At 52.2% G+C, this 11463-nt stretch overlaps 1 protein-coding gene across 6 annotated transcripts in view; it reads right to left on the bottom strand.

The window, feature by feature from the left end:
• The window catches only part of MEF2D (myocyte enhancer factor 2D), a 76066-nt gene extending 65140 nt beyond the window's left edge, over nt 1-10926 (bottom strand). For 2 of the 6 annotated variants that reach the window (XM_019555508.1, XM_019555516.1), the window contains exon 1: nt 10769-10875. The gene's annotated coding sequence lies outside the window, so the exon portion shown is untranslated. Of the gene's footprint in view, nt 1-4385; nt 4583-10768 lie in introns of those variants that run through there. The other 4 variants (XM_019555500.1, XM_019555521.1, XM_019555485.1 and 1 more) reach the window with 4 other exon arrangements.
• Between the last annotated feature and the right edge of the window lie 537 nt (nt 10927-11463).

The following is an 11463-nucleotide window of genomic DNA, read 5'->3' as shown; positions in this document are numbered from 1 at the left end:
TGATCCTCGTTGCGATTACCTTCCTTTGGGCTTGGAGGATCGTCTCCTTAAGGAGCGACCACTCTCCTTGGACACCTGGTTCCCCTCCCCTCCAGGACCTCAGCGCTTCTCCAACTATCCTCCTTAGCTCGATACCAGTATGGGGTTCCCGTTCCCCCTCCAGAAGCCAGTGCAAAGCAGCAACAAGGGCAGGGGGACACGGATGCAATCCCAAAGGCCACTGCTGTATAACCCAGGGCTCAGCTGGGGCACGTGACCACACAGGTGGCCACTTCCAAAGAATCAAGTCTGCTTCACAGGGGTGGCCTCAACAACAGGGCTCACTGCCTGCCTACAAGCAATACAGCCCTGCTCCTGCTCCTTGCCCAGCCATGTATCCCCCACCAAGAGCCCACAGGTTGGATCCGGATTTGCTTTACAAAGCAGTGTGAAGTGGGAGTCCGGCCCCACTGCCCAAACCAGCTGACATGCAAAGGGACAGCTGGCTCTCAGCTGTCGCCTCTTGCTCACAAGCGGTACATTCTCTAGGTGCAGGCAGCCCTATGTAATCAGCTCTTCCGCAAGTCATTGCAGAGGCCGAGCAGGGCCCAGCACACAGGCCTCCTTGGGGTTATCGGAGGCAGCTCTGCCCCAGACCAGACCCCCCTGTCGATCCCAGTCTGTGTCCCTGCCTCCAGAAGCAGCCCAATAAACTGCCAGGAACTCCCACTTTGCTGCACAGCACGGACACGGAGAACTTGATGGTACCGCATGCCGGCCAGGTCAACGGGAGACAGCTGCAGCATGAGTCAGGAGCAAGGCTCAAACTCAGGCCTCTGCCCACAGCCCAAACACTGTCGGCTCTGCCACTACTCCAAGCAGAGAATCGCCTCTCACGCTTGGCAGCATGGAGTCCACGACACGCAAGGCCCACCCAGAAAGGTACTCAGGGCAAAGATAGGAGCATGGAGGGGTGGTGGGACAGACACCCCACCCAAGCAGGCCTCCAGGGAACGCCCCGGATGCTACAGGAAAAGGCAGCGGTGATTCAGCAAGTGGCATGCTTGCTTCTGAGTCACTGCTGCAAGGGACAGGCCAGCTGGGGTGGGGGCTACCATGCTGACCACGGGAGGAGATGGTCCCACTGCCCGTGTGGGGAAACTGAGGCACTGAGAAGGGGCAGCAACTTGCCCAAAGTCATGCAATGAGCCCAGAGTCCCCCACCCTGTCAGACACACTGCTGGCCCTAGCTAGAGAAGCCAGGAGTCCTGACCCATGCTTTCTGTGCCTCTTCCAGTGTCCTGGAACCCAGTATCCTGCTTCCCAGTCCCATCCAGAGCTGCGGGGAGAAGCCAGAACCCAACTTAGCCACATGCTCACTTCACTGCACACCACAGCTCTGCCTTCTGACCCTCCTCCAGGAAGCAGCCCCTCCCCCGTGTCATTTAGGTGGGGTTTAAAGACAGATCTGGCTTTCTTTCTTCATCAGGGGGTTGCACTGAAGTTACATCCATCATTTATGTCCCAGCTGTACTTGGGAGACCCCTTCAAGGGTGCTGCACAGACACACAGCATGAGACCGCCCTGCCCCAGAGACAGACAAGAAGCACAAAGGATGGGGGCGGCAGGGAAATGACTCTATGTAGGTCTGGGCATAAGCCCCAAGTGTCCTGGCTCCCAGGACCAGCTATGTTGGCTAAAGAGAGGGGAAGCAACTTGCTGGAGGTCATAGACTGCAGCCAGGACCCTGCTCTTCCACTCACTCACGATTCTCCAGCCACCGCTGGATCTCCGGACCCCACGACTGTCCGTGTCTTATCTGTGAAGCCATGCGGCGCAGTGGTTAGAGCCAGGCCTCACCACCTGTAAGCCATTCCTCAGTCCTTGTCCATGTTAGGAAGCCTTTGTGAAGAAAGCCACAGCTGCCCAGGCCCCCAATGGGGACACAGCTTATCCTGGCCAGCAAATCAAGAAGCAGAAGGTGGACAGATGGGAAAAAGTCCAGCACAGAGTGGCAAAAACAATGAGAGACCTGGGAAGTAGAGCTGATGAGGAAAAGGTGGACGAGCTGATGTTAGTCAGTCTAGAGAAGAGAAGAAAAGACTGAGGGGGTGATTTGCCAACAGTCCTCAAATACATGAAGGGTGATGACAGAGAGGATGGAGATGGGCTTTCCTATGTGGCCACAGGGGACAGGACTACGAGCAATGGCCTCAAGCTGCAGCAGGGGAACCTGGGGTTGGAGAGGAGGAGGAACTTTTTATGAGAGTGGTTGAGCGCTGGAACAGGCACCTAGAGAGGCAGTGGAGCCTCCATCCCTTAAAATGTTCAAGAGCAGGTTGGACTGGGCTGGGAGGGTTTAATCATGACTGATCCTGCCTTGAGCAGGGGGCTGGACTAGATGTGCCCTCGAGAGGTCCCTTCCAGCCCCACTTTTCATCTCAGGCCACAAGCTTTTTGAGACAGCGAACACCTACTACCTAGGTTTGCACAGCACCAGGGGTCTTGGTTTTGGTTGCTGCGTAGGCCCTGATACGCAAAAGCAAATCCAGGGTCAGATTTCCAGAAGAGCTCCCTTCCCACATCAACCATGGATCATGTCAACAGGTGAGCAAAAAACAGGCAGCACATGGGGCAAGAGAAGCCCACCTGCTTGGAAATTTAGGGCTGGAAGGGACCTCGTGAGATCACTGGGTGAAGATGAAGCATGATGGGTTTCACAGAAGGGCTTGATCCAATGCAGGGGCTACCACAGCCATCCAGGAGATTCCTCGGGGGTTGCTATGTCCTACAGGTCCTATGTCCGCTGGATGATAAGGACTTAGACTCTTCCTCTAGGCAAGGCAAAGAACTGAGCTTCTTGAAACCACTATCTCCTCCAGTCCTCCCCCACCCAAAACCCCGTCTGTCCTCCCCCAGCCCATCCCCGTGCCCACCCTGACAGCACATTTCCACCTTGCAGCCCACGAAACCCAACCGCTCAGGGTGCCGACTCTGCAAGAGGATGTCAAAGCAAAGAAGAAAAGCAACCCGAGAATGGGGAGGAACCGCAGTAAACAACCTCACCAAACCCTGGTAAATACAGCGGCTGCTCTCCACGTTGCTTCCTGTTTGCTTTTGCAACAAGGCCCCTGCCTCGTCTTGGGGCTGCACCGCGCCACCCCTGCACCTCTGGAAAGCAATGCCCCCTCCAAGACTGGTCCCTGCCTCCTAGGGGACGGGGGGCGTTGGGGGTCCCCAGAGCCGATCCAGCTTCAAGATCAGCCCTTCCTTATTTGTACCGCAGCAGAACTAAGCACCCAAACCTCCCATCAGGTCACGGCCCTGTTGTACAAGGCAGTTAGGAACGCAGGGTCCCTGCCCTAACAAAAAAGCCCCTCTGGCCCTTCTCAAACTTCCTCTGCAGGTTTTGCAGCTACTGAAGATGTATGAGGATTAACTCACAATCACTAATGACTTGTACTGCCATGGCACCTGGGAGCTGCAGTCTTGTGCCCAATGTTCAGGGGTGCTAGGCGCTGTACAAACACACAGCAGCATGAATGGTCCTGATCACCATGCCCCCAAGAGCCTGTTGATCCCTCAGCTTGCCCCAGGACTACGGGGATCTCCTGGGATATTGGAACCTGCTCTACACTGGGGCAGGGATGCCCCCACGTGCCACAGCCTGGGCCAAGATGGCACCAGGTAACACAGGTGAGATAGGAGCAGTTGGATTTATTCTTCTTAAAGCTGTTGTCCTATTTAAGACACTGTATTCCCCAAGAAGCAAATTTCTGTGGGTTCCCAGATGCCTGGTTTTACTTAGGGCTGGGAGCAAAATTTAGATCAGGCTCCCAAAGCCACCTTTGATGTGTCTCATTGAACAGGACATGGGCAGAGATGCAGAAGACCTGAACTCGAATGCCAAAGTGTTTGTATAGCCCCTGGCACAGAGTCCAACCCAGGACATTGCTGAAACCCAAGCAACCATCTTCCTCCTCCTCTTCATCACCAGGGACTGACACTTGCTCCAAGAGTAGCACAGGAAGAAATAAAACAAAGAGAAACTCACATGGAAGATCTATTTCAGGAGCCAAAGGAATCACCACCATCACAACTCCGACCCGAAAACCTCCAGCTGACCAAGCAGCCAACCCCCAAGGGTGACCATAGGCAAGGAAACTAAACACAACAGCGTGCAAGCTCCCCCAGCGTGAGCTGATCTGGGGACACTGGGCTGTTTATTTGGCTCCTGAGGCTTGGAACCAGCATTGCCCACATTTAAATTAAAAAATTACAACCAGAAGGGAAAAAAGAAATCCCAACCCCAGCTGGGCCGGTCAACCTAAGCGACGCCTGCCTGCAAGAAAAAAAAAGAAGTTGCTAATTTTAACTCTCCGGTGGAAAGAGTGAGAGGTACTTACAGGAGACAGGATGGCTGTGTCCTTTTCCATGTAGACTCAGCCCTGGCCAGCTGAAAGGAAGCTCGCCGGACAAGAGAGCTTGTCCCAGACCCGCAGGAAGGCAGCGCTCTTCCCCCTCCCAGCCACCCTGGGCAGTGCTGCAACAACTGTCCCCAATCCGACACTGCCACCACCAATGGAGGGAACGTGCCACCCCCTCCCCAAACACTGGCAGAAAGAAACTGGGCCTGTCTAAAGAGCAGAGACAGATGTAAAACCGGAGGGAGGTGGCTAAGCATGTGGGGGGATGGGGCAGGCCGAGGCCCTTGCCTGGAAACAGCTGTTGAAAGCAGCCGCTCACTTGGCTTCCTCTACTGCCAAAGGAGCGGTGACCACAAGCAGGGTGGAGGCGGCCGGGGGGCAGATGGAGCTGGACACCCAGCACTGTCCTGCGCTTGCACACACAGAGGGCATACCCCAGCTGGGCCCTGGGCCCGTGCCCTGGTCCCCTCGTCCCCACCCCTTCGTCCTGCAGTCTCGAGTGAAGGGAAGCCAAGGAAAGAGACTGGGCAAGGAGAGAGGCAGGGTCGCCCTGCTCCATATCTGGCTGGACCTTTACACTGGGGAAAAGGGGACTGCAGGCTGGGAAGGGGCAACATCCCTGCCCTGTGGAGCCTGAGGCAAGGCTGGGAGCAGAGAGGTCCCACACTGAACCCTCCCCTACCCCTAACATATTAAAGTATGATCTTGGGGCTGTGCATGAGAGCTGATGAAGGATCGGGGCCCCGAGGGAGCTAAGAATCAGGTGGGTTGATATTAAAGCTTGATCTTGGGGCTGTGCATGAGAGCTGATGAAGGATCTGGCTCCAGAGGAAGCTAGGAATCAGGCAGATCTGTGACAATCTGAGACCCTGTCTGCATATGAAAACTGTAAGAGACAAAGGGGTCTCAGCTCAGTGCTGGAGATGCAGTGAGACTGCTATGAACAGGCTTTATCCTGAGATAGTAGGTTTTCATGTCATACAGGAAAAGCCCATAAGGGTATCCGCCCTTGTATGTCCATAGGAAATGCATTTTGCATTTTGGCTTCTATTCTACCCAGGAGAGCACAGAATTCACCAGCAGATTCTATATATGCCTGAAGGGTGTTTGCGCCCAAAAGCTTGCAAACAACAGTTTTTCCAACTATCTAGTTGATCTAATAAAAGATATTACATCTACTCAAAAAACCTTGTCTGCATAGGAAATGCATTCACCCGGCAGTGGCTGGATCCCTTCAGCTGTGCTTAGATCAGGATAATGTTCCTCTATGGAGAAGCCCTCAGCAAATACAAGGTCCCTGCTAACAAGCCAATATGCTTTGCTACCAAACAGCAGCACATGCATCGCAATGGCGTGCCCCAGGCAGGGAAGTCTGGGCTGCTGGGGGCACGAGGAGCTAATGGAAAGTCAGAATGCCTGGGTTCTGCCCCCACTGTTTTGTCTGGGCAGCCCTTGGTTACTCACTTGGCCTGTTTGGCACAAACACATTTCTCCATCTATAAAAGGGAAATCGCTATTATTTGCATGTTCAGGCGCTTTCCAAAGGCAGTGGGATGACATGGTCTCTTCCAGCAAAACGGCAAAGAACGTCCTACCTCCCTGGGGCTTTCAGGAGACATTTTTGGGTGGAAAAAGGGAAAAACAAAATGTTTCTGTGGAAGTCGGCATGCCTGGAGAAAAGCTGTTTGTCCTTGAAATGACTTTTCCACAAAATGCATGAAAATTATCCCATATTATCATTTAAAAAAAAAAAAAAAAAAAAAGTAGTCTCGTGATTTTTCAAGGCAGTCCCCTGATTTTGAAGGGCCTGACTTGTGATTTTTTGAATGTGCAGCCATGGAAAGTACAGCATTAGAGTTTGCACTGAAGAGGTTCATGGAGATACCCATTGCTTTCAGGTCTTGCACTGCGCCGGGTGCTGCACATTCATATAGTACCAGGCAGCCCCTGCTCCGATGAGTTAACTTTCTAAAGAGAGTAAGGACAGCCAGCTTTGACAGCTAGAAAGCTGCGGTGCAGAAAAGGTAAATGCCAGAGGAGATCTATAAAGAGTCCCTGACCTGGCTGGATGTGAACCCAGCACACCCTCACTGAGAAAACAAGCACAAAAGTATCCTCAGTTGTGCTATACCCATTGCAAGGGGACTTGTTCTTTCTGGAGAAGCAGCATGCCAGCAGCCACCCGGGCCAAACCAAACTGGTCTCAAAGGAAACCAGAGATGGATTTTGATCTGGTTTCTGACTGCTATAGGGCCTGGGGAGGTCTAGGATCGATGGCCCCACCAGGCCTGACTGCCCCCGGCTACTTCAGTGACTTCAGGGGATGCTCGTTACATATAACCTAAGAGAAGCAAACCCTCTGGCTGGCACAGGGAAGATAGCACGTGCTGCCCCCAGAACAGAGGCAGCTAGAGGACACCGATACATCAATTCATGGCAAGGTCACTGTCCTGGGAAGACTTCCTCCATCCGCTGCGGTCAGGGACAGAACTTGGGGGTGGGCTTTCCTGGTGCACCCCCAAGCACGTCAGACTTGGGAACATGAAATGCCTATTGATCGTGGGCACAGGACGCAAGCACGGTGGGTTACATTGCCCAGTATCGGTCGACATGGACTTCCGAGGCAGCGTCAATACGGCAGTGCTAATTGCTCAGTGCCTGTGCGAGGTTCTCTCCAGGGAGAAGAGGAGACAGCAGGACTCAGAGATGCCCTGGGAGGCACGTTCTCCGCTCTATGCCAGTCCTCTGGGCGAGAAGCTGCTGAAGGCTGCTGTACCCTGACCCAGCACAGAAGGCAATACCTGGAGGAGGAGTGCATATCCAGCCTGGGGCACCAGTATACCAGCATCCCCAATGCTAACCACAGCATCATGCTAGAGATCCAGAAGGTCCAAGTCTGCTGCCCGGATGTGGACTGTGACATCCAATGCAGCCAGATGTGGGGCTGACTACATCTCTTCATTGTGTGTCATCAGCTACAGGAGCTTGGGTAGCTCGCACACACTAGCACCTCCCCCACTCCAGGGAAGTAAGCCTGGGAGGGGACCTAGATGTTGAGCACTGTGGTGGTGCTAGACCCATACAGCAAAACCATGCTGCAGAGGTAGCCCAGAAATGGCCTCTGGAAAGGAAACGGGCCTCGAAGTGGGGCATAAATTCTTCCACCCAAGCAGCCCATCACATCTCCCCTCTGTAAAGGCATAATCATCACCCTTCATCTCTCCCACTCTTCAGACTACGTTCTTCAAGGCCTCTTGCTACATTTCCTGCTGCGACTGAAGGCTCTGCTCTGCAGCAAACACATCCTGCTCCAAGGGAATACCAACACATCCCTCCTCTATTGACATGAGCTGGGCGCTCTCATGCTGGCATCACTCCAGGCAACCCTGCCTGATTCACGCCAGTGCAGATGAGCTCCAAGCGAAGCCCTACAAGCCCTGACCTCACCAAGGAGCCCTCGACAACCTCTCCATCTGCCTGGTCTGTGACCTCAGCTGTGCTATCTGCCCTCTGATCTGAGAGCACAAGGCCATCTCCGTCCTTCTCTGAACCCCCGACCAAGTTGCTTGCTCAGCAGAGAAAACCATCCCCTTTCAAGAGGCTGGGATCGGATGATTTTTAAAATCTTTCCTTCTATTGATTTTCGGAGTAAACCCAGAATATACATTACATGAAACCATAGAACCCTCATAAAACCGCTCCCCAGTTCGGTCTTTACCACAACCTTATTACAGACAATGGAGATGCAAACATTTACTGTAACAGCCACAAACAGCAATTGAAGTTCGAGAAGAAAAAAAAAATACATATAGATATATATATCTATATATATATATATATATATATATATAGATAGATAGATAGATAGATATATCCTCTTTTAAATAGTTCCTCCATTCCCCTTCTCTTCTTGCTATCAATAGTCCTCATTTCCGGGGAAAGGAAGGAGAGCAAGATAGAACAGGAGCATTTTTTCACACTTAAACAGCTCTTGTCCATACTACAAGGGTTTTACCAATATCATGGCCAAACCAGTAAAACCCTCTGGGCTGGTCAGAGTTATATCAGTATAAAGTCTACTGATATAATTTAAGCTGGTTCCCACAAAAGCTGTCCCAGTGAAAGTATAGTTGTACTGATATCATTGCATTCCACTGGCATAATTAATTCAGGTAAAAAATCATATCCTGTACTAATAAAAGTTTTCCCAGGCACAGCTCTACATGCCCTAAACATGCTTTCTTAGCATCATAACAACAACATGCCCTATCTATGCAGTGAAACCACCTCCACAGACAAGGGTGGAAAAGCCTGGCGGTTGCGGAGAACAGCCCAAAGTTCAGAGGCATCTATAGAAGTAGACTGCACTTCTTCACACAAAGAGTTGGCCAAAGACTGGGTCCGGTTTTATATAGACAGTTATTCCAGTTCCTATATGGCATCAGCTATAATGGGATAAAGCATCTTCTTCACGTTGGTATAACCACACCTGCAGGGGCAGACTGTGTGTTTGTTCCCTTAAGCTTGTCAGCACAGTCATGCATTGTATACAGCCCTGAGCTCCCTTTACCCTCCTCCAACAGCATGCAGGGCCATCCACAGAGGATTAAACTATATTGAGACTTACCTGCTCTAATTTCCAGGCCCCTTTATATTATGAATCAGGTCTAAGGGGCTTTCAGTCTAAGCAACATTCAGGCCACTGTCCTAACAGGTGCCTGGCCAAGGTCATGCAGTCTCTCTCCATCATCTTAAGGGCAACTCCAGCCAAACTGAGACCTGCCAAGGATTTGGCCCTGTTTCTCTAATCAGGCCTGCCTGCGTCCCCCAACAAAATGTCCTAAGTGAACTCCACTCTTGTCTCGTTCTTTGGTTTGGCACAATGTCTCTTGACAAGGAAGATGGGCAGCTTTGTTGACAGGCACCAGCACAATCTGGACATGGGGAGAGGATCAAAGACAGGTGGTACAGGACTCCTTAGCTGGCTACAGAACATTAAATGGGTATCCTGCCCACACACACACTCACATGCTTGCATACACATACATACATACATACTTCTTGTTATAAACCTTACGGTCTGATTTCTTCTTTGCTCCCCAGTTTGTCTACCCACTCACAACAGCGCATAGTGGATGCCAAACTAATGAGTCACCCATCACAGACACCTGACAAGAAGGTTAATAAGGCCACAACAGATCCTCATCTTCACTAAGGTCCGCGCTGCAGTGTTTGTACCCACTTCATTCAAGGCATGTTGCTGCTGTTACAGCAGCTCACGTAGGTGTAGCTGAGCTGGCTCTGAGCTACCTAGCTTGGGCGTTGCTAGCAGGGCAGGGAACTCAGATTGCAAAAGCCACATGGGGCAGCGGGCACATGCCCAGGTGAGGAGTTCACACAAAATGCTCTTTGCTGGCCGTGCCCGAGCTGGTCGTTGCAACATTTTGAGCTGCAAGCATGGCACCGCCTGCCATGTGGACACAGTCTGGCTGGGAGGGTGGTAATTTCACTGCATTCCCTGTCACCACAGAAGCTATAGGAGCATGAGCCACTCACCGCCAGCACCCTGTAGCTGCAGCCCGCCATGAGGGTGGATCCCTCTGCCTCCATATAGCTCAAGCCACCCAAGCAGTGAGTCAAGACGAGCAATCCTAGAGAAAAACACTGCCCTGCAGCTGAGCTGCTGATCCCCGGTCTGCGATTTGACCCTCAGCTGCGCCACAGCCCCATATCCTCCTGCTTCAAGGTGGAGGCAAAGCCCATCTCGGGGCACACAGGGGAGGGGGTTGTGCTGACAGCAGCCCTGCACAGAGTCCTCCCTCTATTAGACATTGCTTTCCACCCCACCCCTCAACTCATATTTCCCAAGCTGACTTAAATCAGGGCAACTATTGCGAGGTCTACCGCCTGCCTATCACTGGCAACAGCAGCTACGTAGGCCCAGCCCCACATACCCGGCAGCAGAGCTGCCTGCGTGGGCAGGCCCGCGAGCTCAAATAGCTGCACGTCAGACTGCGACTCCCCCGGCCAGCCTGACCGCAGGGAATGTGATCTCAGTGCAGCCTCCCTTTCCAAATAGGGAGGGGAAACGGTGGCCTCCCTGCTCCCAGCCCAGCAGGACGGAAGATGCTGCCATAATTGGAAGGGAGCGAGCGCAGCGGCCCCCAGCGCTTCTCTGGGCTTTTCCCGCAGTGATGGGGGGAGATTCTGTCCCAAGAACGTGAAGGATCAGTTCCTGACATACCCCAACCCCCAGTCACCAGCCATCATGCCTAGGGGTCAGGCATCTCTAACACCCCTGAATCTCAGGAAAGGGAAGCCATGAGAGCAGAGCTGAATTAAAGGGAGTGCTTTTCTCCTACCTGTCAGTTGGGTCCCTGCATCTTCAGCCAGTTCCCAAAGGGGGACCTTGCAGCCGCTGTCCTGTCAATCACACTGCAAAAGGGAAATGCCCATCAGATCCAAGAATGCAGATAACCTGTTTATGCTACTCTGGAAAGCTATCCAGGGTCCTAACTGCATCCAGACCAGGCCCTGAACCCCAGAGCTAAGCAGTTTCCTCTCATATATCCATTCAGGTTTTAGTGTGTAACCCAAAGATTTGTTTTCAGCAGGGCTCCTGGGTCGCCAGTGCTAAGGGAACGAATGACCTTGTGGGACTGGGTCATTAAGAAGGACAAACAGACAGGAGGGAAGGTAGAAAAAGACACAGAACAAGACAAGAAAATGGATCAAGGAAGAGGACAGACTACAAGGGGGAATAAAGAAGACACAGATCAAAAAAGATGTAGATAAAGGAAGAGAGATCAAGGGAAGAAGAAATAAAGGAAGAAAAAAAGTCACGAAAGATATAGAGCAAGACAAGACAGAAAGATTGAAAAAGAAGCTGGGGGGGAAAAAAAAAAATGACAAACTTAGACAGGTGAGAACTGCAAAACAAAAACAAGCTGCGCAGCCCTGTGCAGCTGTTCACCCACATCTGGAGCCCTGCCAGACACAGCTGACCCAACCTGATGCCTCAAGTTGACCTCAGGGGGTAAAATAGGGAAATCTCTGC

This window comes from Crocodylus porosus, unplaced genomic scaffold (assembly GCF_001723895.1).
Source record: "Crocodylus porosus isolate Cpor-Errol unplaced genomic scaffold, CroPor_comp1, whole genome shotgun sequence".
NCBI classification, from domain to species: Eukaryota; Metazoa; Chordata; order Crocodylia; family Crocodylidae; genus Crocodylus; species Crocodylus porosus.
This window is presented reverse-complemented; position numbering and strand designations above follow the sequence as displayed.